Below are 27,571 nucleotides of genomic sequence, written 5' to 3'. Positions count from 1 at the left end.
TTTTAAAGGGGAGATGCCACAAAGGAAGGGGTACAAACAAGAGTCTGGAGACTTACACATTTCTCTAGTGCTCACCAGTTATGTCATTTTGGATGAGGTATCTTCCTCTTCAGCTTCCCCCATCTATGATCAGAGTTAATATTTACTTTATCAAGAAACCTTAACTTCAGAATTTCAAATCTCTATCATATTATTGCTTATTGCAATCAAGTTAAATCAAGTTAATGCACTTAAAAGGACTCATGCATGCAAGAAATTACAAAAGGACTGCTCACATGGTCCAAATGAAACACATTAACAATATATCTACTTTTCGCAGTTGTGTGGTAGAATGCAGAGGTGTTTGCAGGATCAGTACTTTATAATGGAAAAGTACATGGTTTTATATTCTTATGGCAGGAAAGTTTTCACTCTGCTGTGCATGATGTGGCTCAGAAGGACACCAGACACTCTGAAAGTCTGTTAAAAGTTAAATGGCTAAAGGGAATGGCAAGAGGATGCATTATTATTCCTTGGAAAAGAGCCATCAGCTCACGTGATACCTTCCAACTAGCAAAAAAATCCCAACTCCTACCCTTGAGAGAATGTAAGGTGGGACATCTGCTCACACTGAGAGGGGAGAGATGACTTCTATTGGGAAGGTGGGCAGAGGGCTGCCCCACAACAGAAACGAGCTTTAAAGATTTCAGGAAAGGGGGGCTATGTGTGAGGGATAAGGAAAGATGGAACAGATTTTGATTGTACAAAGGAATATTTAAATCCCTCCTAAGTGTGACCTCCTTCTAATGCAAGTATAGAGAAGTAGGTGGCTGACTACAGCAGAGTCCCCATCTCTGGAGACCTTCAAGTTCAAGGTAGACAAACTTTTGTTTGTTTTATTACAATAGGTAGTTTATATCCTGTCCTTGTGTGCTCTTGGCAACCTCTAGAGGTCATTGCCTGACAGCTTCTTGATGATCTTATGAAATATGAGTGCCTGCTTCACACATGCTGCTGGCTTTAATTGTCTCTGATTCTATGAAGATTTTTGTGCTATTTCTCCTTGTACTGCTGGAAACAGCTTTCAGAGTTGTGTAATTGCTAAAATTTCAGTTTGCTATTTTCATAGTTTAGTGGAGTGTTAAACACTCTCTCTGGCCACCAGAAACTCACTTCAATAACATGAGGGATATTTGGCTTTAAATGTAGAATGTAAAGCTGTTTTAGTGAAGTTTCACCTTTTTTATGGCACAAAAAAAAAAAAAAAAAGTCTTTGTGGGTGATGCTGTAAGTTATACAAGTTATAGAGACAAGTAGAACACAAACACTTCCCTGGCACAAGCTACTCTTTACTGTCAAATTTTATTGTACTGCAAAGGAGGGTTTCCTGTGCAGCCACTACACATAAGAATTTCCTTTAGAGATGTTGGCAAGTGAAAACGTTTGCAGCAGCTGTGCTCCTGCCTCCCCAGAGATAAAATAGTTTACCCCTTCACCCTGGTTCCCATCCCCACTGAACTTCATTACAGAGAAGTTGAAGTTCTTGAGTAGATTACATGAACCCAACAAGCAACGCAATGAGAAAATCAGTCCTCCTCTTCTATTTGACTCTGTCTTGGGTATGAATCTCCCTCCTAAGACCCCTTCTGTAAACAGAGTGCCACATTACAATCACTTCTCTGAATTTGCCTGTCTCCCAATGCCAATTTCGACAGCTGTTTGATAAACCTTTTCTTTTTTATGGTACTGCTGTCTTTGGATAGTGCCCACTGCAGCAAGCAATGGAACTGGGATAGGCATGAGCGTATGGGAGGGCTCAGTTCAGGCTGATGTGCTGACCTGTGCTGCAGGGTATTAGTAGATGTTTAATCTTTCATTCCTTTTCTTTAGTGAGTTTTTGTTCTGTTAGGATGTTGAAACAGTAACATTTCTTTCAAATGCATTTTCCTAATAGTAATGGCATTTTGGGTCTCATGACTTATTTCAGGGCTGTTTTGGTGTAATAGTTAAATAATAACTCCCGCAGAATACTGAGAGGTCATTTTGGAAGAAGCTGCCATGAATAGTTGTGATGGAAAAAACTGACATTAATGGAAATTCACTAAACAAAGCGACCGGAGAAGTCATCTAATATTTCCATGAAACTGTGATGAACTTTTAATGTCAGAGCTATACTAAGTTTACTATTTAAAAGTTTTAACATGCATGTTATAACCCAGCCACTTCCATCTGGCTAGAGATTCTTCTTACTTATATCCTGCTTTATGCTACTGAAAGACTACTGTTTCTGTTCCTTAGAGGACTGAATAAAATGAGGTTTTGTCGTTTTGACTAAATGTTGTCCATAGTTGGATTTTAATTCTATGAATACACCTCCTGCCAATTTTTAAGGTGTTCTTTGCCTTCTAAAAAAGTTTTCTGAGGCTGCGTGTCCACTGCTAATGTTCTATATATTCTGAAATACTTCTGGGTATTCTGGAATGAGACGACTAGATGATCTTTTGAGGTCCCTTCCAATCCCAAACTTACTGTGATACTGTGATACTGTAACTGTATAGAAAAGCAAATATTATTAGTTCACTGTTTTCAACCCGGGACGGGAATAATGTTCCAGTTCTGTTCACATTAACTACTAATTTATTGCTTTATGAATTTGTCTTCACCATGCAATTAATGGGAAAAGTTGCTATAGTATAAATGTATCCAAGAATGACTGTTCTAGAATAGCTCCTCTGTAAATGCTCTTACTGTATCCATGTGGCAAACATTCTGCAATAACCACTGTGCTGTGCACCCTTATTCTCCTTTAATCTGGATTGCATGTCTCTCACACATAAGTCAAAAGTGCAGTTTGTGTATTCAGGGTAAACTATGTTGGTTTTGTTGACTTCAATGCCGGTATATGACACCTGAGAAACTTTAAAATATTTATTCGTAGTGTTAAATGCAAAAGGTATTGAAACAAGCCCAAGCCCTCAGTGTGGATAGTTGGGGTCTTTAGATGTCTGACTTTCAAAACCCAAATGTAACTCAGCAACCACATTTCAAAAGTGCTCCTATGTTCCTTACAGGTTGAAGCAGAACTCCCCAAAGCTCTATGGTCAGGTCTTTGGCTCTTTGAATGAGCCATGACCTAGAAAGCTAAATCTTGATCTTGTTTGGACTTCCTCCCAAAACTCTGATGATGACAAATCACTTTGGGAGTTCTGTAATGCAATAGCCCTGAACTGATGAAAAATGAAAATTTGGGCATAATCCTGTTCCTCCGCCTTGTCTGGCTGTCTAGCAGTTACTTGTTACAGAGCCCCCTTTTTCCTTCTGGTCTCTATGGCGTGCATTTGCAAGAATTTTGCTTTTGTGTATTGTGAGCACCTCAGCCTACAAGTGTGTTTGGTGATGGGAAGCCATTTTGTGTTCACCTCAGCTACAGAATAGACACAAGGATACATAAACACACATAAGCAAAGTCTTCTATCTCTCTACTTTTTGTCATGCCCTTGTTCCAGCGCAACACCTTCCCCCCATCCCCAAACTTCATACTGAAAACATCCATGCTTTCCCATTGAAATAGGAGGCGGGGGAGGGGAATCACCCAACCAGACCTGTAAATGAAGGATTGAAGGACAAAAGATTGTGATATCTACTAGAGGAATATAGCTTCCAATACTGGCTGGTTAATGCATGAAGGTGTATAGGGCTTAAGCCAAATTCAGCGTTATTGACAAGAATGCCAAAGACAGCCTGAATTCAAAGCTGACATCTTGATTTAAAGTCAACTTGAGCATGCTTAAAGCCCCTCTTGATAGTGCTACCAGGAGGAAGGCAAATCCTGGAGCTATTCTAAATGTCAGCCTTGTATACTCGGGTTGCTTCAACTGACAAAAACTTGATGCCCACTTGGAAAATTGACATGATAGAAAACACAGGAAAGGATACAACTGCAGCTCAATTAAACCCACCAAATCTTTCCTGACGTGGTTGCTGTCTTTCTTTGTGCTAATACAAAAAAGAAAGAGGGGAGGAGGAAAAAAAAAAAAGGATTTTGTATTCACTAAACTATGGCTTCATCTGTAACACTGGAAATAATCCAAGAAGGCATGGCAGCAGGGCTTTTCTGTTCTCAAAAACAAATTATCCATTAAAAACTTCCAGACTACTCTGTCAGTCCCCCTGCCTGCCTTGTTCCCTCCCCGCTTACAAATTGCTAAGTTTGTATCATCTCTCAACTGTCATTGTGTGGAGGTGACTTTAGCGTTGTTTTTTCGCCTCTCTTTCCTATGTTCCCTTCAATTTAGAAAGTTCCTCTGGTACAATTTGTACCTCTCAATTGCTTTCAGTCAGAATTAAACACACAGCTTTGTACCTCTAATTTGGTACAAACACCTCGCATACTTGTCAGAGGGGATTCACTCCTTTGTTAGCTGCATTTATAAAACCAGACTTGACTCATGCTGGAAGGTTTTGCTGGTCCTTTACCCTTCAGCAGGAAATGACATGAAGTCCTGTTTGAAGCATTTTATCTTAAACTACAGGGTTATGCTTCTACAGGCGTGCTGGAAAGCTGGAGTGGGAGCACAAATCCTCACCCATAGACAATGATGGGCCCCCCACACTGGCCCAGTCCTTGCAAAGGGCTCGACTGTGTGCTTAAACTTCACTGCTCCCTAAAGCCTCTCTGAGGCATTAGACAAGACACATTCAGTGCAAACTAACTACAAACCAAAACTATGTTTAACTTGCCAATGTAATTTTAAAGGAAAATCTGAAATTTACCATAGAAATGTTGGGAGGGGGAAATGCCAGCCAGCTAACAAAAATTAAAGCTCCTGTAGCTCTATAATTTAACAGATGGGAACATTTTTGCTGCTTTGTTGTATGCTTCATTTATTGGTCACTATCTGATTGTTTTTTTCCTCTGGTAGTTATGATGTATTAGTCTATATTACACATAAGCAGTTAATATAGCTTTTATGTTTCCCTTTTTCTTTTTCCTTGTCTACCTACAGAATAATTTTAGAAACAGTATTTTAAAGAAGCATTCTTTGGTCAAACAAATTGACAGACCTGTTTTGGGAAGGCTGCCTCCAGTCACATTCTTTTCTTTGCAAGTGGGCAGCTCCCTAACCCCAGCTTGATATAAATTTGAGGTTGATGTTTTCCTGTGGTGTAAATCCAGTGGTTCAGATCCTATAATGTCTGTATACAGTAAATCCCTCTTCCTGAAGAGCTGATTTCTTTTTTTCTTGCTGAGTATTCCTGCGGCATACAGAAGCTCTAAGCTGGCCCAGTAAACAGAGCGATGGGACTACAAAAACTGAAGTCAACCACCAGCTCTTACTGCTGTTTTTTGGGGTAGGATTCTTCTTACCTGACTCTTAGCTATTCAAATGTGGTGGTTTACTCTAACTCAGTATCTAGGCTTTTTCAACAGTCGGTGTGGGGACACTGGCATGTCTAGAGGGCTATTAAGCCCATTCTTTAATACTTATTATGGAGGATATGAAATGCTACCCAGAGAGTATGGTTCAACAGACAGCTTGGAGGAGATATCTAGATCTTCCAAGACTGACGTTAGGCTGCTTTAATCCCATCCCTAACTTTTAAATATGCAATTCGTTAAGTATCTAAGCAGTATTATGAGATGAGTTGGTCTACAGCTGCTCTAATTCTTAAACCCTTACATGAAACATCTGCTATCACTCATTGTAGAAAGAAGAAAGGCAACCAGGCTAAAACTGATCTGTTGTCTGGCTATTATTTTGTAAATGTCATGTAAATACCTATAGTCCTTAGGGAAACACAATGTATGCCTAGCCATGGAAAAAGGGAGCTTGAAGTGACTTCATGTGCTCAGATTTAGCCACAGAAATCTACCACATGTGTAACAAACCACTGCAGAACCCAGCTATGTGCTGAATGGTTTCATTGTTTGTTTGTTTGTTTTGGTTTGTTTCTTTGGGTTTTTTTCTCTATTTTTTTTTTTTTTTTTGTAGGTTTGTTTGTTTGTTTTGTCCTGTATCTGCTGTCTGCATGCCTGTGTACAAGAGATGGGATAGAAATAAATCCTCTTGTGACCAGTCACATTTGCCTTTTAAAGGCAGAGGAATGATTAGCGGGAGATGTTAATCCTAGAATGAAATATTTACATAGCCACTTGCTGTCCTTGTTTTCAAAAGCCCTTCAATCAAGTTTGACTAGAATAAAACCAATATGTTTTGAAACTGAGTTAGATTCTCACAGTTTTAACATATTCTTGTTTTTATGCAGTCTGCCACTAGTTTGATCATTACTTGTGATTGTTTAGTGTATTGGTGGAAGGAGTATTGCATCCTGTGTGAACTCCTGAAAAGATAGTCTCCTAGAAGATTGTTGGGAAGTGGCCAACATTTATTTTCTAGTTTTGCTGAAATTAAGCACCAAAATTTTCAGAAAATCGCAAATACTGTCAGGACTTTTTGATTATTTAAAGGTCATCTGCAAAACGCCACAGCTGGCCTGAACCGTTTCAGTCTTATGCAAAGTAATCATTGGAAAAAAAACATTTGTCACCAATGTCCATCACCCAGATAATGTCATAAAATGAGATGTGCTGAGATATTCTTGGCAAGAGAACCAGGGTGGAAAGGGGGTCTGTTCACCTTGGCAAGAGGAATGTTCCTTTGTAGCCCCAAATATGATGACTCCAAAGACCCAGACCATGTGCACTGAATATTAAGCCAAGAAATTTGAAAAAGGATCTTCTCCATTGCAGTAGATTTCTGATTCACCCATGAAAGATTGGGAAGTAATTGAAAGCTGTTGCAATCGCTTGGCCACCTAACACAGATCATTAGACTGTTTCAGGCAGTTCAGATAAATTTGTCTATGTAACTAAGCCATTGCCACACAGAACTAGTCATCTCTGCAATTTATCACTTAGTCTAAATGTAATTCTGGCAAGCTCAGAAACCTGTGATACAAGGACATGATTCAAGTTGCAACTGAACTGGAGTGCGCGTCAGCTTCACCACTTGCACAAATGGGAAGTTTGGGAACTAGCTTCTGAGAAAGCTTTCCCTATCCCCACCCTCCCACCTATGTGAGATGTCAGGAAAATGGGTACGTGTTGTGGTTTAACCCCAGCTGGCAACCAAGCACCAGACAGATGCTTTCTCACTCCCTGCCCACCTCTGCTCCACCTTCCTGAGTGGGATGGGGGAGAGAATCAAAAGAAAAGGGAGAAACTTGTGAGTTGAGTTTAATAAGACAGCAAAAAAAATAGAAAAATCATCATCATAATATTATACTACTACTACTACTAACATATATGTATATAAAGTAAGTGATGTACAAGGCAATTGCTCATGAACACTGGTCCTGTACAGCCGATTCCAGAAGAGCTGAGGTCTGGAGAGCAGTTCGTGCTCAAACATGATCATGCTGAACATCAGTCCCAGAAAAGAGAGGGCCCCAATCCTGAAGAGCTGATCCCAATAAGAGAACAAAAAGATAAAAACGGCAAATTGGCAAAAATAGCAACTAATGAGCTAGAAAATCTATCTCCAGCTATATATGGCACATGGCAGTAATGATAGCAAATGTCTACTGACCAGCCTGGATGTCAATTTAGGTGCTGTCCTGTTTTCTTCCTTCCCTGCAGCTCAGAAACTGAGGAAGTCCTTGATCTCCTTTGCAACAGCCAAAACATCAATGAGTGCTTACGTTCCTTCCTTATCAACTCCAAAATACAGTCTAGCTACTGGAAAGAAAACTTTAGCTCTGTCTCAGTGAAGATTAAGTCTTTCACATGGAAAAGCAGTGTGTTATCACATTATTCTCACATGAAATCCAAAAGAAAAGACTGTACTAGATACTAAAACCAAAATATTCTAACTACTATGAAGAAAATGAATGTGATCACAGCAAATCAGCACAATATGAGGAATAAAACCTCAAAAATGGCCAAACTATAGTGTTAATTTGTGCTAAAATATATTTGCTAGTGTGTGTTAATGCAAATTCACAAATGAAAAAGATGAAGTATGTGTTAATGAAAGACCTCACAAAGAGCTTATTTTAAAGAGGAAAACTCATTCATTTAAGCTATGCAGACGGAAGTTTACCTTTATAGTCTGAAAATGATAAACAATCTTATGTTAAAAACACATAAGAGAATAACATAAAATTTGTAGCAATTATGTGCAAGCTCCAAGGGAAAGACTTGGTTATACTAAATGCAGCCCATTAAGTATGTGCATACTTTACCTTTTGCAGTATTGTGGCCTACTGTCCTACCTTCCTGTGCCTTATTGTTTCAGCTGTTGAGTAGTGGTCTTATTGATCTGTTTTTGCAGTGTACAAAAATACTGTACAACAGATACTGTTCTTATTTACTATATGGTGATTCTAAGGTTGTCAGATGGCCCAACTGTTTGCAAGGATGCGAATCCAGTCTTTGAATGCGAAAGCAACGTTTATGATGGTTTAGTTACCAAGTTCCACATTTATGACTGTGAATATTGTCTGCAATATTTTCTCTGCGTATGTGATTTAACATGCTGATTATTTTAGAATGAAGAATGAAAAATAGCCATTTGGTCAGCTTGATCCCTGACTCATTATGGACTTCAGTAGCACTGTGATACGGACTAATATATCCCATGAAGTTTCAGTGCATCCTCATATACTGTAGCTGTGCCTCTTCCTCACCCTCCTGTCATAGAGAAACAGATGGAGACATATAATTTAGTATTGTCAAGTAACTTAGATAAAGTCTTACTTGTGGGATAGAAACCTATTAGGTATTTGTAATAAGCCATATTGTGTGATGGTGTGATCATCTTTTCTCGAGAGACAACCTTCTCTCAGTACAATGACCAATGTCCTTACCTACATAAGGTGTCTTCTGTCTAGGAAAACTAGTGGGGTGTGGAAAAATGAAGGGGCAGTGAAAAGACACCCTCTCCCTCTTTTCTACCACATAGAAGTCATGCCGGTTCAACATCAGCAACAGAAGATAATTAATTTGAAAGTCTTCCATCTCTCAGTCAAGCAGCTTCTCTCATTGTTTCCTGTCTTCCACTTCTTCAGTGCTGCTACTGAATTCCCTCATGACAGGGTTGTCTCTTCAAATAAGAATCATCCTGTAAAGTCATCTTTTCCAAATGAAATGGGTTTAAACATGGACTTTTCAGTCAGGATACCCTTACTGACAGTCCTTCATACTACAACTGCTGTTTCATTCTGGTTTGCCATAAAAGTTGTGACACTCAGTCTTGGAAACTTGATGGCTTCAATAAGCAGCTGGTGTCCTTGTGGCTGGACTGATCTGTGGTGCTCAGTCAGATTTGTGCAGCACCCACTTGGTCTGCTCCCACCTCAGCTCACTTGCCTTCTTGAGGACCCCATTTAAAATGCATGGCTGATCTGGTCTCCCACATGTTGCAGAGGGAACCTTCAGAGCTGATTAAGGTCTGGTATCTTCACTCTGGGACACAGGATTTTAAATATTTGAGGTCTTGTGGGTAGTTGTGAAGTTATAAGGATCAAGACTGGAAACAACTAGCTTTGACTGCATTAGCAAGGTGCCTCGGGTGAGGCACACATGGTCACACTGCTTTGCATCAGTCATAGTATGGACAGAACAAGCTCATCTTTACTCATGGTGCAAAAGGAGGCAGATCCTTAATCCCTGCAACATCCAGTTCTCACAGTGTTGAGCTGTAGTGCATCTAGTTCTAGCTTTTCTGTGAAAAATTGAAAAGTACGGCTCTATCTCACATTCAGAGACACAACATCTCTGAGGTGCTTAGAAGCTTATGGAGGTGTACAGAAGAACAAATGAGATGGATTGCAAACTTATATGAAATAGAATAAAAAAAGTTAAACAGCCCTTTGTTTTCCTATCTTTCCACCTCTTTACCCCTGCCAAAATGAACCCATTTTTATGTATATAAATTTGATGTACATTTCAAAGATAACCATCAGTGCTAAATGCTAAAGATATTTATTTTCAAACTCCTTAACCATTTAATTGAAATGTTCAATTACTCTAACTTACAGTACACCTTAATAACCTTTGTAATGAAGAAGAATTAAAGTAATAATGCATCAATTACACTGCTTATTCTGTTAAACTGGCAGGGCATCAATTATGCTGACATATAACCAGTCACACCATTAAAGTAACAATGTTAATAGGTGGCCTTTTTTAGCAGGGTTATCTCATCATGCCACTCAGAAGTGGCTGATCATTAATTGCCTTGTAATTATAATTTAAGACTCCCTTCCTGACAGAAAAGGATTTCCGAGGGCCTGAAAAGGGTTGCTCAGTTAGATTCTGCTAAAGGAACCTGTGTCTCTTTGCACTGGGGGAGGTTAACTTCATGATGCTAAACCTGGCATTTGTGAATGCCGGTGGATGTAAATTCAGGCTGTGGCTCCGAGTCAGAAACCAGCTTCTCTCCTTTGGCTAGCTGCACTTTGTGTTTTATCACTGATTTGCTGTCTACTTCTGTGGAAATAGAAATTTACAATGTTCACTCAAGATGTTTTCACACATTATCTGTGAACTAGAATCCTAAACTTTTAAAATTAGCCTTCCTTTTATTTCTGGTCGCTTACATCCAGGCAAGAAAATTTATTCCTTAGTTGTGGATTTCAGTACTCTGCTGTCACATTAAAGTGCTACTCTTTCTAACACTCATTCTTAATACGAGTTCAGTGAAGTACATGCTACTGAAAGGCTACCTTGCTTGTTGAGTTTATAGCTTCTGTACTTTTACTTAAAGCCTCATGATACTTAAAGTTTTTTTTCAAACCCCTGTTCTTGAAAGAACATCAAAGCATCTCATTGGTCATGCATTAAAAAGTAGGACTTTAGTATACAGGGTTTAGGGAAAAATGTGAAAAGATCCTAGGGAGATTTAGAGAACATCAAACAAGCAAAACAACAAGAAGGCAAGAAAGAAACCTCAGGACTTTTTGGCAATCTTCTGGTTTATTTTGAGTCTGGTCCATGAATTTCGGGTGGATTGGGTTAGCAGTGCCTCTCACACAACTATTTTCATTTTTGAAAGCTGACCTGAAATGTAACTCAAAAATTACGTACAATATCTAATGTAAAATTGATTTGTCTCAAAGGGCCTTCATAGACTTTAAGAGTATAGACAAAAAACTACAATTACTTGGTGTTACCATGATGTGGTGAATTGCCCTGCATCAGCTGAGCTGCAGAACCTACCAAGGTCCTCTTCCTGGCCTGATGGAGTCACAAGATAATGTGGTGGGTTAAGGTGATACACTTTGATTCATAATTACTGTGCACATAAGATTACATACACAGTCAGGTACCAGCTCAAATGACAAGTGGTAAGCAATTAAACCATCACAATACATTTTATTTGCAGCTAGGGTGAGTGAGAGAGACTCAGATGGGCAGTTACCAAAGTTTAGCTGATGCATTAAGTAACTGGTAGGAAGAAGTAACGTGGTTACTTGTGACCACTGTCCTTAATTTTAAGCAGCAGAGTGTATCACCATTGACCCTCAGCCTTCAACCCTGATCAGCAAGGGCAGCACCCTCTTTCTGTACCAAATCAAACTTGTCCATATTAAAAATCTGGTTTTGATGCAGGAAATTAAGAATCTCAAGCAGTATTGTGCTTGGTCATGTCTTATTTATTTTGTTATTGCTGGCGTTATGAATTTTTACTGATATCTCAAGGAAAATAGAATAGTGCTTCCAAGTGCTGCCTTGTAAAAGTTGTTTCAGAAATATAAAACAAATTATCAGCAGCCTTTGGAAATGTCCAGTAGGAACTAAGGTCTCAGCTTCTTTCTGTATAAGCCTGAAGTAAAGTTTGGTATTTCCCAAGATACTAAATATCCCTTAATTCTCAGATACTTGAGCTTACCAGCAGCGTAGAAAATGCCTGGGAGTCTGTTCAGGAACAGAACTTAAAGCTACAAGGTATGCTTTGAAGTGCAACAGCAAGCACAAAGTGAGTCAAAGCCTCAGCAAAGTGAAGTAGTAAACATGATGACTCTGGCTTTCTTGTACGGCATTTTTGGAGCTAATTTGAAGCTGTGCATTCCCAATGCAACCAAGGGCTACAAGATCTTAGCCAGCGTATTTTAAATGAACACCTTCCAATTGGGATAGGCCCCGTGCTGCAATGAACTGCAGAAAGATTGACTGCATTTGCATCATTAACTTGGAGAGAGCTCAGCCAGCCAACTTAATAAATACAGTGATTAAAAAAAAAAAAGCGCTACTGCTCTGATTTCACTGTCCCACTGGTGTAATTCCTTACTACTTTGATTTGCTTGGTGAGAGTTAGATCAGTACATGTCCAAAGAACAGGACAGTGTCAGCTTTGGATGGCCTTTGGTGGTCTTTCTGGTCTGTTTTTTTTTTTTCCCTTGGGTAACTTGGCTCCAACTTTGCATGCATTTGAATGTAAAAGCAAAGCTGACTTTTTGGTTTTACTTTTTTCTTTGTTTGTCCCTGCATGTGGTCTTTCACATGCATGTTAAATCTGGAACAAGAGCTTGTGGGAGTTACAATGTGGTAGTCCCAACCATCCCTTTCCAACAACTGGCATTCCACAAGACTGTCAGGTAACTAATGGTGATTGGAAAAGTACCATCTCTCAGAAAAGAAAAAAAATTCCTAAAAATATCTTCCTGTAGAGACCTCTTAGCAGCCACTACTAAAGAAAAATGACTGAAGTTCTGTGCAGAAGTGCAGCTTTTATAAATGCGCCATAGGTACACAATATGGAGGAGAAGTTGCCATTTACATGTGGTACAGAGAAGAAGGGACATTTCCTGCACAGTGGGTCTGTTGCTGTTGTTGTGAGACTTAAAAAATGAGTTAGTCAAGACAGCCTTCAGAAACCATGGGGGAATTTGGGCCTCTGTTATGCTGAGCACTGTACAAACATAATGAATGCAGTCTGTATCCCCTTGCTGTTTCCAGTAATAACATACACACTTAAAAATGTATTTTCACGTGCAGCGCACTATATTTGACAACATGAGAGGAGGTGTTGGGGCTAAATGGTACCTGACACTGTATGAACAGCTGCAGTTCCTTCCACAGGAGTTTTATTTATTCTCTTTTCGTTCCAAAAAGTGCTTTTTGGGGGGAGTTGAAAGGTGATTTTTCCAGAGTTCCTGAAATACTCTGAGGAGTGTCACAGTCTGCCAGAGGCATGTTTCTGTAGTTTGAAGCCCAAAGTGTACATTGCCTGTCCTTGGAGGTGCCATGAGAGAACACAGAGGTTCACAGCCTGGTGGGAGATGACTGAATGACGCTTTAGGAGGGAGAGATCCCATCTGGGCACAGTCCTGCTCATCCTGCCTGAAGCAACCAGTCTCTGGAGTGAAATAGCCTCAGAACTAGCCTCCAGTTTTGTCTTAGAGGGAAGAAGTTGTTCACTTCAAAGGAAACTTCTGGACTAAATTAATATAATACAGCAAGATGGTTAGGCAGAGGCCTGGGAATGAACAGTGAAGTTATTTTACTTGAGAGAGTAGATGCTGTTTATCAGCCATACTCTCCATCCCTATCTAAGTCTCTTTGCAGCAGTAAGAACTAAGATGAAAGTAAAATAACGAGGAGTTATATCAGCTAATTATTTCCTGACAAGTATCTGGAGATTATATTAGGTTACATTGAAAAGTAGCTCAAAAGATTAATGTTTTGTGAATGTTCTGGTTGTTTTGAAATAGGATTGTATGAATGATACTTAAATTATTCTTTAGCTTTTGTTGACCTAACACCACAACACAATTTGCCTAGTAGATTTCATATGTTGCGTACTTATTTTATTGGCTTTACATTCCCACAGATGTAAAACAGCAGCCACGGGCTGTCGCTTCAACCTTATCTCACAGAATCACAGAATGGTTGGGTTGGAAGGGACCTATGGAGATCATCTCATCCAACCCCCTGCTAAAACAGGTTCACCTAGAGCAGGTTGCACAGGATTGTATCAAGGCAGTTTTTTAATGTCTCTAGAGAAGAAAACTCCACAACCTCTCTGGGCAGCCTGTTCCAGTGCTCTGACACCCTCAAAGTAAAGAAGTTTCTCCTCATATTCAGACAGAAATTCCTGTGTTTCAGTCTGTGCCTATTGCCTCTTATCCTGTTGTTGGGCATCACTGGAAAGAGTCTGGTCCCATCCTCTTGACACCAGCCCTTTAAGATAAATGTAAGCATTGATAAGATCCCCTCTCAGCCTTCTCTTCTCCAGGCTGAACACAGACAGCTCTCCCAGCCTTTCGTTGTAAGAAAGATGCTCCAGACCACTAATCATCTCTGTAGCTCTCTGCTGGACTCTCTCCAATAGTTCCTTGTCTTTCGTGAACTTGGTACCCCAGAAGTAGACACAGTGCTCCAGATGCAGCCTCACCCAGGCAGAGTAGAGAGGGAGAACAACCTCCCCCAACCTGTTGGCCACACTCTTCCTAATGCACCCCAGGATGCCATTGGCTTTCTTGGCCACATGGGCACATTGCTGGCTCATGGTTAATTTGTTCACCAGAACTTCCAGGTCCTTCTCCACAGAGCTCCTTTCCAACAGCTCAACCCCTAGCCTGTACTGGTTCATATCATTTATTTATCCCTAGGTGAGGACCCTACACTTGCTGTGGTTGAACATTATTAAGCTCCTCTCTGCCCAGCTCTCCAGCCTTTCCAGGTCTCACCAAATGGCAGCACAGACTTTGGGTGTATTAGAAACACCTCCCACTTTTGTACCATTGAACTTGCTGAGGGTACACTTTGTCCCTTCATCCAGGTTATTGATGAATATGTTGAACACAGCTGGACCCACTACTGATCCCTGGAGAACACTGCTAGCTACAGACCTCCAGCTGGACTCTGTGCCACTGATAAAAACTCTCTGATCTCCATAAATCTCAAAGGAGACTTTGTGAATGATTGGTTCCAGTGTCCTGATGTATTAGGGACAGTAAGATGCCAAATTTAGCATATCGCTGCTACTTCAGCCTGTCAGTTTTACTATCACTCTAGCTGTGTTTGCCAGATGCATTCAAAAAGGCAGTTACATTTTTGTTACTGTGAAATACAAGAAAATTTATCTCCGAAAGAAGCTGGTGAGCCTTATTTGTTTTCACATCTATTCTCCATTAAAAAGAGTAGTCCAAAATAACCAGTTTCTCTACTGAGCAAAATGATGTACTGTGTGCTACAGGTACCACATAATGCATATCATTCATTAATGAAGCCCTTTGCTTTAGGACATGTGGTGCCATTCCACTGTTACACGTGAAACTGGCAGTTCAGTGCCTCAACCAGCAGTGGGGATGGGGAAACTTAAAGTGGGGGGAGACATACTCCAGGACATGGCAGACATGGCACACTGTATCATCCTGTGCTTTCTGACGGAGGATAGTGCAGATGATACGGAATGAGGTCAGTAGCCGTTCTGGGTAGGGCAACCACCTTACAAACCCCTCTCCACAAGCGGTTTTGACCTTAAGAGTTGGTTACTCCTTGGTATTACTTGCAGAGAAGCAGGAGAAGTGCAGGAAAGCAGAGTATGAAGAATATAGATGAAAAAAGCTGAAGAGGAAGAGAAAAAAAAAAAAAAAAGATGAGGGATAACAAAATAGAGCAGTAAAAGAAGCAGAACGGAGGAAGAGTCATTGGGGTGTGGCTGGAATAATGTTTGTTTGATTGCATGGCCTCCACAGATAAGCATTTTTTGGATGACGTAATTTATGCAGGGTGGAATCCCAGGTCTCTGTTAATACAGGTGCTGGTATCTGTTTCTATGGTTACAGTTGCAAAGCACAGCCTTCTTCTTTTAAGTTGTTTGTAAGTGTATGAAATTGTGATCTTGGGAACAGAAATTTCCTGCACTTGGTACTTTCCCGAGGTAATACCTTTCCTTTAATATCTGTTTGGAAAGCAAGTTTTAGAAATACAGTTCTGCTGTTTTGACAGGAATGGAGGAAAGTATGATTTTCTTACCTGCTGAGAAGGTGCATGTGTCATAAATGAAATCTGATGCAGAGAAACAGGAGGGTGTGACATGATGTTTACTCATTTGCTGAATACTCAGTGTACCTCCTTTACCCAGCAGTATTTCTCAGTCAAAATCCTCTGGCCTCACTCTTGCTTACTGTCATTCCCATCCATTCCAAAGTGAGGTGCCATGGTCTATCTGTGCTGTTCACTTTCATCCAAGTGATGCTATGGAGACATGCTAGGTACATTAATTTGAAAATTTTGTTCTCAGATTTTGAGAGAAAAGGAACCATAAACTGTACACATTAATAGAACTGGTGACAAAGTGATGAAAGGCTCAGCGAACTGCTAGCATGTGAGAGAGTGTTTGGAGAACTACACATTTTTTTCCCCAAATAATTAGTGTCCTATATTTTAGATTAATATGTTTTCATATCTCATAACTTTTTCCAAATTAAATTGGCTTCCAAAAGAAAATCTAATCCTTTTCAAAAACCTTCTCTGAATGTTGACTTAGAAGTCAGTCACTGAATTTCTGGTTTTTGGGTTAGGCAATTTGCCAACAAGCACACAAGCTGCAACAACATTTTCTTTCTAAATTGAATTTGAGTGGAAAATTACAAATGTCAGCACACTAAGGCAACTCAGTAGTGGGGTTTTTTGGGGAAATCTTTTGATGGGTAAAGAGAAAAGGATCCAGAAGGAGGAGTAATACTGTCCAAAGAATGTAAGATCAGTGCCTGGTTACCAAACCATGTTTAAACGGTGTATTTTTAGAACTTATCTGTGACTCCTGCTCTACCTTGGTACTTCCAGAGGTTTTGAGGAGCATCTGGAATTTTAGATGCATAGAGAAATCTTAGGTTCTACCACAGAAGTCTCCTTGCACAGGAGACCAAGAGCTTTTGATTTTCCCCTGTACAATCAGGCTCTCTGAGGACTTCTGCATATCAGTGCTGGGTAAATGAGGTAATAAGAACCCAATGTGGGAACTTCAACTCTGCTCTCTTTCGTAGAGAGAAGATTGGAGCCCAGTAATTTAAGAAAACAATTTCTTAAGAAAAGATTTCTTTTTCTTAAAACTCTGAGAACGATTACAAAGTATATCATTTTATGTGTTATTTGCCAGTTGTGCTACCAGCTCAGTTCGGTGGAACTGTAAGAAGAAAAGGAGAGGTAATTTTAGAGGCAGGTTCATTTTCCTGAGTGCCAGAGACAGTCTTTGGGACTTTGAAAATATTCTTTATCATCCCGCTTTCTTTTCTGTTCTTCATCATGAAATGGGAGGGAAAAAAACACACAGCTTTTTTTCTTGTCCTTTGTCTGTTTTGTTATATATTTTGGAAGTTCTGTGCACATTGGCATCTCTTACCCATGTGTGTATACAGCATGTAGGATGCTGGGATCATCATCTATGTATATCTGGAAGTACTTCCATAAATATCGATTTACTACCAAGTTCAATAATAGAAATTTGCACTTGTTAACAAATATAACCTATATTTAATTTCTGTTTCTTAAAAACTTTCAAAGTTTGTTGTAAATAAGCTGCAATGAAAACAAAATGAATCATTATAGTCTGGGTTCCCTTCAGAGTGGTTTCTGGCATGTAGGAAATAAATTATAGTGTATTGAAAAAAACAGCTGCTTCTGTTTGGGTAAAATATATCATGATTTAATGAAGACAGCCATCTGCTTCTGACTAAAATCCTAATTAAGCAATATATGAATCAGAACAAAATTACATATAAAGCAATTAGTATTTTATAAGTGTTGCCAAAAATGTATAGCAGCCAGTATGTGAAAAGTTTCTTTAAATATGGCTAGCTTTCGTCATATTTTAATGTACTGAGATGGCTATAAAGCTTCTGTTGCCAGTAGCTGATACCACAACAATGTCTCCATGGCAGAATTTAGATTTTGTAACAGGAACTAAAGCATTGTATTGAGAACTGTTATGTCCATCATGTTCTAAACTTAATAGTTTTGTTGTTGTTGATTTTTTTCCCCATTTGTTGCTTAGCATCACATTTAATGAATTATGCTGCAATTCAGATATGGAAAATATAACCCTGCAAATCTTACAGGTAAGCTAGACAAACTGAACAGGCTGCATATCTGCAAAAAGCTTCCTTGAACACTTCAGCATTTCTGTGCCAAAGTCAGATTTGTGAAGCTGACGTTCAATTAAAAAGGGAAACCTCCTCATTTAGCCTTTATGGTATGTCTCAGGCCTGCTTATGCAACTGTGCAAAAGGGCACAGAAAGCTGGTTGAAGGGATCTTAAAACTGAAAATGGGGCTTGGTGTAACATATGGATCCCCATCTCTGAGAAGACAAACTTTATACTTCATAGAGCCTGGACATTGATGCCTAAACTACAGGGAAGCTTTGAGAAATAATAATTGGTCCTGTATGCTTAATAGACTTTAGGGAAAATGCACCTTTTCCTGGGCAAATGTGAAGAACATGGGTCCAGTGTGGACTCAGAAGCAGCAACTGAGGACACGTCAACCCCAGCTGCATTGCTGGGCTGTTCATGTTCCATGGCTTCACCTCCAGGAGCATGAGGCTTGCAGAGAAATGACAGGAAAAATGAGATGGTGGAATGGGCAGGCAACAATCACATGATCTTACTCAATGATATATAGGAGGTCCTTTTGCATCACTTAGTGAACATAAAAAGCATGGTAAGCAGCACTACTACGTATCGGCACCACTCTATGCTGTTTGTGTCAAAATGCTTCCTTCCACATCTATGACTTTTTTTTTTTTTTGCAGTGCTTTCAATAACTAGTAAAAGATAATATGCAAAACAAACTACAGCTTGCATGGCATGGATATAAAATTTAATATCCATGAGAACTCTGTCTCACCTTTAAGCTGAAATAACTGCCTGGGTCAAACAAAAATGGAGGCGTTATTATACTAGGGAAATTAGGTAGTTTGCTCACAGATCAGCTCCTTGACTTTTTTCAGAGCCTTCAAAGGGGACGTAGCCAAACTCAAACCATGAGACACACACTTCCCCTGCTATTTCCCAGTGTTTCTTGGATGGAAGAGAGATTTTTCTTGGAGATTCAGACCTATTGTAGCAGAGTTTTATCCTGCTGCTCTCTACCTCTGGCTTGCTGTGGCGTAACTATCTGTATGTGGGTGATCCCACCCAGGACAGCCTCACACACAGGCTGCCTTGGGCTGACAAAAACCAGCCCCAGGAGCGAGGTGCTCCCATCAGCTACCAGCCAAGACTGGGTGTGATGAGGGATCATGACACACACCACACATCTTCTATCTTTGTTGTCAAAAGTATCTCATGTATGACTCAAACCAAAAGGACTTTAAAATCACATTTTGTCTTTGTTGTTTCTTGCTTATCTCCAGGAACTCTCCTGTTTTTATTCACCCTGAGCAAGAAATCAGCTTTTTCATTTAAGTCCCTGAATAAGGTGTTCCAGCGCTGTGCTGAGCTGGGCTACAAACACTGCAGGAAAGTGTTTTTCAAGCCAGACGTGAAGCTGTTCTTTCCCCCAATAGTCTTCAAATTAAACTTCATAGACTGTATGTTGGCTCTCTCACTTCACACCTAGCCCATGCAACAGCAGCTCTTTGAGGTGAAATCCTCTGAAAGAAGAACTGAATAGATATCCCTTAAGGATGTTCTTCTGTTGTCTCTAGAACAGCAGCAGTTGCAACAAATCTATAAGATTCTCGGCTAGGATGGCTGTAGTGGGTAGACTCCCATCCTCTGTGGCCTGCAAGCAGCCGTTCAGCTCTGTATGGGAGTTTTACACTGCTTTCTTTAGGTATTCAGCCACAGTGTAGTTCTGAAGAGCAGAGTTAACCACATCACATTTCCCATACAGGTGCTGGAGAGAAGCAGCTGCTTGTGGGGAAACAGTTTGGAAGGCCAAAGGGAGAAGTTGAAGATGGCCATGAATGTTTCCTCTTTCCCATTAGTGACTTTGCTCCTTTATTTCTTCCATTCAGATGATCTGTTCTGCTGCTTCAGATAACCAGAATTTCTTTAAGGGCTTTTTATTTTTATTTTTTTTTTCATATTCTTTCACCTTTCCAGTCCTCGAATCAGGCACTCTTGTGCATCACCAGGTGGACGTAGCCAATACAGCTGCAGTCTTCACTTGTGCAATCCAAAGCCCCTAGCTACACTGAAACTAATCTCTTTTCTAAAGAAGTGAGACTCAGCATTAGTCTGGTATAAAATGTCAGGAAACATGGTGGGGAGAGGTATGGTGATGAGAAACTTTCTCTACTCATAGCTGTTTCTGAGCTCTAGTGAGGAATCAAAGAAAGATAATGGGGACTTCCTTCTCTTTCCTGATATAGTGGATACCTGTTCAGTGGTGATGCAGAAGATGAATCTTTAGGCCTGGGTATGATTAACTCCATGATAAAGCAGATTGCAGCTTTTGTCTCAACTTCAGTAAAAAGGAAAGGCAAACCCTACAAAGGAAGCCTTTTTATGTTGTGTGCATGCACTACGGACACACCTGACATGAACTTGCAGAGAGAATTTTTGGTAGATACCTAGAGATATGTTTACATAGGAAACACTAGAGTAAACCATAGAGAGCTGTGTTTATCCTACCCTTTCAGCTCTAGCTTCTGACCTCTTTCCATTATATGTGAGTAGCCTGATCTGTTGGGAAGTGTCTCTGCCCATGTCAGGTAGGTTGGAATTAGGTGTTCTTTAAGGTCCCTTCCAACAGAAACTGTTCTATAATTCTATGACATTCCTAAGCACCTATACTCATGACCTTGGGTCTGTCACTGTTTCCTTGCTTGAATAGTCTTCATAACTGCTCTTAAACATGGTCCTGGCAGCTCTGGAGAAACTGTTTAGTGATAATTACCCCATGTTGACACTTATAGAGAAGCTGGGTGAATTTCAGATATCACTTTGCAGAAATTCAGCATGTGTATGACTTTTTCTTTCTAAGTAAGTTTTAACTCGGTTACTAGGACAGTGTCTTTCTGCCATCTTGCCGTGAGGTCTGGGTCACTGAGCAGCTGATGGTCCCTCTGTGTGTTCTCCTGTCCATACTCAGAGGTATTCTGAGGTGTTTTTTTTCGACACCCAAGGTATTTTTAAATAAAGGGGTTCAGATACATCCATAGCAGAGCTGCAGAAATATGGGGCCCCCTGATTTGAACAGCTGAGGACCTTTTTCACCTTTTTTCTACCTCAGTGAGCCAGCTGATGGCCAGCAAGCCATCAAGGCATTCTCCTGGGACTGGAGGTACCTCCTGGGGGGCAGATGATGCCTGGGAATGCACCTGCCTCCTCCCAGCACCTGGAAACACTGCCACAGAGGATCTTGTGCCCACCACAAGTCTCTCTGCCAGGGCACAGAGCCTGTCTCCTCAGATTGTGCTTAAGTTTGGAGAGGAGCCTTGTGAGTGCCTTCCCCCTGGACCTTGCTCCTCAGGAGAAGTGCTGGCTCTGGCCAGGATTGTACTTGTGGGGAAGGTCACTGTCTGGTCCCTGTTCCCTTGCTGTGCCAGGCCTGCCAGGCTTCAGGCTTCCCTCTGGCTCTGCCTTCCCTCAGCAAGGCCATACCTCCACCTGCTCCCACCTCCCTCACTTCTGCCACACGTCTCCCCTTTGGGTGAAAGGCTGCCATGTTGTACTGGCAAGTCTGCAGATGTCTAGCAGTCAAATTTTGCTACAGAGACATCTTATTTGATAGGGATTGGATAAGGTTTGCTTAAGGACAGGCCTGGAGGACAGTACAGTTGCGTCCTCATAATTCGCTACTGGAAAATGCCTTTTGTCTCCTCTTTCTTGGGCATCAGGGAGGACTTTATGTCACGAGGTTTCTCAGGTTCAGCATGTTGTGGGCTTTGCGTTTTGGTCAAGCCTGTCCCTAGAGTCACCGTGTAGTCATCAGATATTGAGCTGCTCTGTGGTGGTACTGAGACACACAAGAGTTGATGCAATAATTTCTTTGTTAGTGTTAACAGTGGGATTGAAATAAAAAGTAGAGCTCCTGACCCGAAAAGCCTGTGTCTGCACAACAGGAGAACCAAGCAGTGTCCTAAATAGAGCAGTAGCAGGACCTGATGTGGCTGTTTCTCTGAGCTAGTCCTCGGTTCCTGCAGCTGCTGCTGAGGCTGGTTTCAGGGGAGTGACATGAGGAGACAGGGTGGGTGCTGATGGCTGGACAGGAGCTGTAACTTGGGCAGGTCTGGGACCTTGGGGAAGAGAAACAGTAGAGGCAAAGGACAGCATTGCTGACAAGGGCCAGAGGTGCTGGGACACATGGTGCGAGTTTGTGGTAGCAGTCAGCTGTCTGTGAAAGCCATGACAAGAATTTTAAACTTTATGCTTTAAAGTTCAAGATTTTTATTTTTTTTCCTTATTCTCCTAATAGCATTTCTCTGAGAGTATGCTCTATGTTCAGTGGGACTACTGGCAGGTATTGCTTCAGGCAAAATCTAACCCTCATAGCTGAGGTTTTACATAAATGATTTCTGCACTTGAACTTGTACAGATTAGCAATTATTCCAGTTCTTACTTGAATGTGTTGTAGTTAGATTACTTCTGCTGTGAACAGTATTTAAAAATAACAGGATTTAAAATTGGATCTAGTAGCCACTTTCAGTATGTTTCTTTTGAAGGAGATATCTTCATATGTGTAAGTCTTCTTTTATTTGAAAATGATGAAAAGGATTTTGAGGCATGAAAACTAGGTTAAATTTAATATTCCTTTTTGCAGCTCAAAATACAAGGAAATGTATATTTATCGGGCTATCTTACCTGCCTTCTGTTGGACTGATTGATAATTTCTGCCTGATATCAATAGAAAAGTCTTGCAATTATGGTGTCAGTTTGCCTGTGAAAGCAGGTCTGGCTTCAGCACTCAAGACAGAAAGAGGATGCCCATGTGTCAGTCTTGACATTTTCTCAGAAGTATTGCTGCCTCACTAGCTCACCTATTAAGCATGGTGAATTGCATTTCTTCTCATTGATTACTAGCTTTCCTGTGCAGCTGAAAGCATTGCCAGCTATTCCCTGACATGATGTAAAATCAGTTGAACACTTTGGCAGGTACATTGTGTTAAAAAACTGTATTTTTAAAATGCTATTAAGTGGATGTTATTAATGTCGGGTTTCTTTCATCTTATCCCTGGAATGGCAATACCTGCATTTTAGTATTTTTATATGCATCAAAGCAGATGTATCTCTACACCAATATTCTTCCATATTGTAATGAAACAGTTTTGAACAGAGCAATCATAAATAATATCAAAAAGGGTTGTTTCAGAGGGTGATTTTATTGATCACTGTCACAATCTTTTAAACTGCACGGAAGGCTTTTTTTGGCAACGGTATCATAACTTCAAACATCTTTCCTGACCAAGTTTTTGTCCCTGAATACGCAAAGGGTTACATATGCCCTTGTCAAAGATGGCGTGGTTGTTATTCACTCACATACTGCCAGTGGTGTTCAGGGGCAGTAATGTTCTTGTAGTGATCCGTGTTATTAGATCTCAGTGGTATGACAACAGTTTACTAAATACCACTTACTATGCCAAAAAGGGCAAGCAAATAAACCTGTCCTGTCCCATCAGCCTCAGCACCAGCTCACATGTTTCCTTCTTGGGACAGCTGAGGCATGAAATCTTCAGGGCTATTCCCAATTTGTCTAACTTTTAAATAAAGACAGGTATTTATGGAGATGCCCATATCTGTGCATGGGACTTCTGCATGGGATGCAGTTTGTGAGGGACACCTGCTCAACCACGCCAGAAATTCCCTTATCTAGAGAATTTGGGCCGCTCGCTGCGTGGTGGCTGGTTGATTCAGGTGGGTCCGTGGACACGTTAGTTTCCTCCTGCAATGAGCTTTGCGGAGATCGATGCTGGTTGGCCCCGTCCAGGTGGTTGGAGATCGCAAGGGGGTCTACGTAGAAAAGGGCCGGGTGCCCTCTCTTGGCCATCTTCACAATAGCAGCCAAAACCAGGACTTAAAATAGCATCTGGGAATGAAGCAAAGTAATGGAGGGGGGCTTCAAGATTTGTGATCAAATTAAGAGAAATGTTTATTTAAGTGCAGGACCAGGAGCTGAAGATCCTAGTCTAAACCCACAGTGTCTCTCTAGGTTTGGGTGAGGAAACTAACTTCTTGGTCTCTATTAGTGCATCCTAACAACAGGACTAATGAACCTCTGTACGTGAACCTCTGTATGTGTTAACTAGCAAATGGACAGTTTAGTGAAGGAGACTTTATCTACAGAAAGTCCTTGTTATCCTAACAAAAGAAGGCTTTTCACAAAGGATTTAAAATATTTATGTGCCTGATAGAAAAATGCAATAATAATCTTCTTATTTATGCTGAAGACCAAGCTAGCTATTGACTGTAACGGAGCTCTGGTGGTTTATATCTATCAAGGATCTATCCCCCATCCTTTTTCTAAAATAGACTTCCTAGCAATTTACTGATAGGTAAAAGGGAACATGAACTACAGCTAAACTGGGCCTGAGAACTGAAGTTGCACCCTGTTGCTGTTCCAGGCAACCTCCAGGGGGAAGAAGACAAGACTGTTAAGTAGGAAACACAATGTTAGGAGCTGAATGTGCACACTCCATTTCCGAATCTGCTAGGGGCTTGCTATGCAGCTTTAAAAATCTCGCTAAACCTCCTAACTAATGGAGACCTTATCTGAAAATTACAAACTGTCACAGGCATATTTTATCATCTGTAGGTAAGCAGTGGTTTCTGAAACACTCTCAAATCCCTAGTGGAAAGACACTATTTGGAGGTTTGTTACTGGTTTGCTGTGGCATTGATAAAGATACAGCAGTTGCCATTACAAGGTAGACATCCCTTACTGGTGGCATGATTCTTGCATCTGCATGGGTACATCCCACATTAAGTCTTTCACCTTAGGTAAAACTCTTTGGTGTCCAGAGTTAGGGATGGAGCTAAGCACTTCAGTGCACATGAATCTTTTGAAGTCTGTGACTTTGAGTGAATTTCCCCGGACTGAGAAAGCAGCAGGATTTAAAACAAGCTTCAAGCTCAAGATAATATATTTGGAGACAACGAGTGAACTACCAGTCTGGGGCAGCCATGTGAAAGAGGACAGAGCAGAAAGGCCACAGTGATAAAGGGGAAACTCACAGCTGATGTATCTGAAGGGTTCTGGGAAGAGTGGCCGGCTATGAGTCAGAATCAGTTGCAATGCTTCACTTTTAATGGGAGAACCTTTGACATCCTTTTTGGTGCAAGAGGCTTATCAGATGTTGTTGGAAACCAATCCTTGTTCCTACTAATTATAACCAGAATGCGTTCAATACTGAAATGCAATATATAATTTACTTGCATTCTTCTACTTGAGTTGGCAAGTCATAACATCCCTACGTGAAATGGGACTGCAATGTGCTCTCACAGCTTATGTACAGTGTTCATTGATCAGACAAACATTTCCTGAGCTGCATGATAAAAAAACATTCCTAAAAACCTTAGTACCCAGGACAGACTGTGCAGCCTGTCCACTCAGGGCACCTACTGTCATCTTGTATGGAGGTGTTTAGGTTATGAACAGTGGGAAACACAGTGTTATATTTTCGTGTGTTTTTCTAATTAATTAACAAAAACAGGAACAACATTTGAACAGCAATCCCACGTCTGCAAAGGCAGGTGCTTTTGAGGCACAGAGTTGACATGCCTCAAGGCTATACCTCATTAGTTTACTTATGTTGCGTATATATATATATATATATATATATATATCTGGGAATGGAGAAGGTGTTTTACATACAAATAAAAGATGTGGGTGAAGGAGGGAAGAGGTCTGAATTATTAATTTTCCTGCCCTGCAGCTTGTGTAATCATGCATGCAGTGGCCAAGCGAATGTAAAATACCATAAGCAAGGTTTGGAGCGGGTATAAATTAGTACAGCCCTGCTGAAGTTGACAAATGTCCTGTGCAGCTTCTGTGAAGGGTTAGACCTGCTTTATATTCACTACTGTGAATGATTGTAAAGAATAATCAGATCTGAGGTCCCAGGCCTTGTTTATACCTGCTAAATAGCCATAGGAAAGCAGGGGGGAATGACCTGAAAGTAAAGGTCTTCGGATATTGTTTTGAGATATACAGGTTTCTAGACGTGTATATAGGTAACTGGACTTCGTTGAAGCAGGTAGATGTCAGCTGGCTGCTCTTGGAGAGGATGGAAAATTGGAGGCACAGACAAATTCCTGTTCCAAGTCATTAATTGGCTCCAGTTTTTGATACTCCATAAGCAATCTAGATTGGGAAAAAACTCTTAGTCTATGTGACAGTGGCATGAGTCAGTAAACAATGCAAGTGCTAGGAAAATACCACATGAAAAAACGAACACAGTTTCTGAGTAATTAATTGCTCAGCACTGGTAAAGCAATGTAACCATTTATTAAAATAGACAAGGTTTTGTATGCGATTCACAGCTGAATTGCCTGCTAATTAAGAAAGAGCTAATGCTCATTTAGATAATAGTCTTGTCAATAATTGTGGACAAAAAAGAAGAAAAAGTTTATTAACTGGAAAAAAATGGGATGGTTGATTTCTGGATATTGAAATCTGAAAATGGCTGAGCTTGAGAGATATTGTTACTAAATGGTGCCAGATGGTTCCTGTTGAGTGTTTATGTTCTATCAGACACCTGCCAGGACACCTTCCTTTCATCACTCATCATTATCACTGGTTATGGTTTTATTGTGTATTTGATAATGTACTCAAGGGAACACTTAAATATACTGTGGGAGAGTGATGATGATGGGAATAAAAATATTATCGTATTATTTTGTTTGTTTACCTGTCAGTGAGATACTGTCTGGGCCCCAGGTGGGGTGGTTTGGGCTATATCCAGTAAAGAACTTTGGTCTCACAGAAGAGATTCAGAGTAGTTTTCCCGGGGAGACACGGTAATCCAAAATGAAAGACAGAAATGGGAGCTCCCAGAAGTAACTGTAAGTGCAGTGATATTCTGAAATCTACCCTGATTTCCAGCACCGATGGCTCTATCGTCATAGATTTCATGAGCCAGGACCTTGATTTTGTTATTTTAAAAAAAAAAAAAAAAAATCAGTATTGGCTCTTTCCATTTACATGACCAATAGTGATGTCTGTGCCATCACCACCTTAAAGGATTACCTAGAGGTTGCAGCATTTTCCTGGAAAGTGGGAGACTCAGATCTGCCATTCTCAGCCTTCCAAAAACTTCTGTTTCAGACTTGTGTCGTACAGATCGAATGCCTGGGCTTTGCAAGAAGTGAATATGAGTTCTTCAGTTCAAACAGGTAAATTGCACGCTGTGAGGCCAATATCACCTTGATTGCAGGTGTCAGACAGAAAACTATGTAGCTCTTTTTCTGACACACTCCTGCAGTCTCCTCTGGCAAAGCTTTCTTTTTTATCCATGCCAGAAAGGTTTACAAGTTTTTTCTATAGACCCTGGGGGTAAGTTTTGCATGTCTAATCTTGGAGATCTGTAGTATAAACTTAATCTTCTGAGTGAATCACTGAGATTCACTTTATAGTCAATGCAGAGGAACAGGACTCTCTTGAGCAAAGTCTGTCTGATTGTATTGTAAAGCAGATG

The 27,571-nt window shown here is 40.5% G+C and overlaps 1 protein-coding gene across 10 annotated transcripts in view; it reads left to right on the top strand.

The window, feature by feature from the left end:
* The window catches only part of TUNAR (TCL1 upstream neural differentiation-associated RNA), a 175,543-nt gene that overhangs the window by 65,966 nt on the left and 82,006 nt on the right, over window positions 1-27,571 (top strand). For 3 of the 10 annotated variants that reach the window (XR_010472799.1, XR_010472794.1, XR_010472795.1), the window contains exon 2: window positions 27,202-27,269. The exons of the other annotated variants lie outside the window; for them this stretch is intronic. The gene's annotated coding sequence lies outside the window, so the exon portion shown is untranslated. The remainder of the gene's footprint in view (window positions 1-27,201; window positions 27,270-27,571) is intronic. 10 annotated transcript variants of the gene reach the window in all.

Source organism: Columba livia, chromosome 5 (assembly GCF_036013475.1).
Source record: "Columba livia isolate bColLiv1 breed racing homer chromosome 5, bColLiv1.pat.W.v2, whole genome shotgun sequence".
NCBI lineage: Eukaryota > Metazoa > Chordata > Aves > Columbiformes > Columbidae > Columba > Columba livia.
Note: the sequence above shows the minus strand (reverse complement) of the source record. Positions and strands in the feature narration are given on the sequence as shown.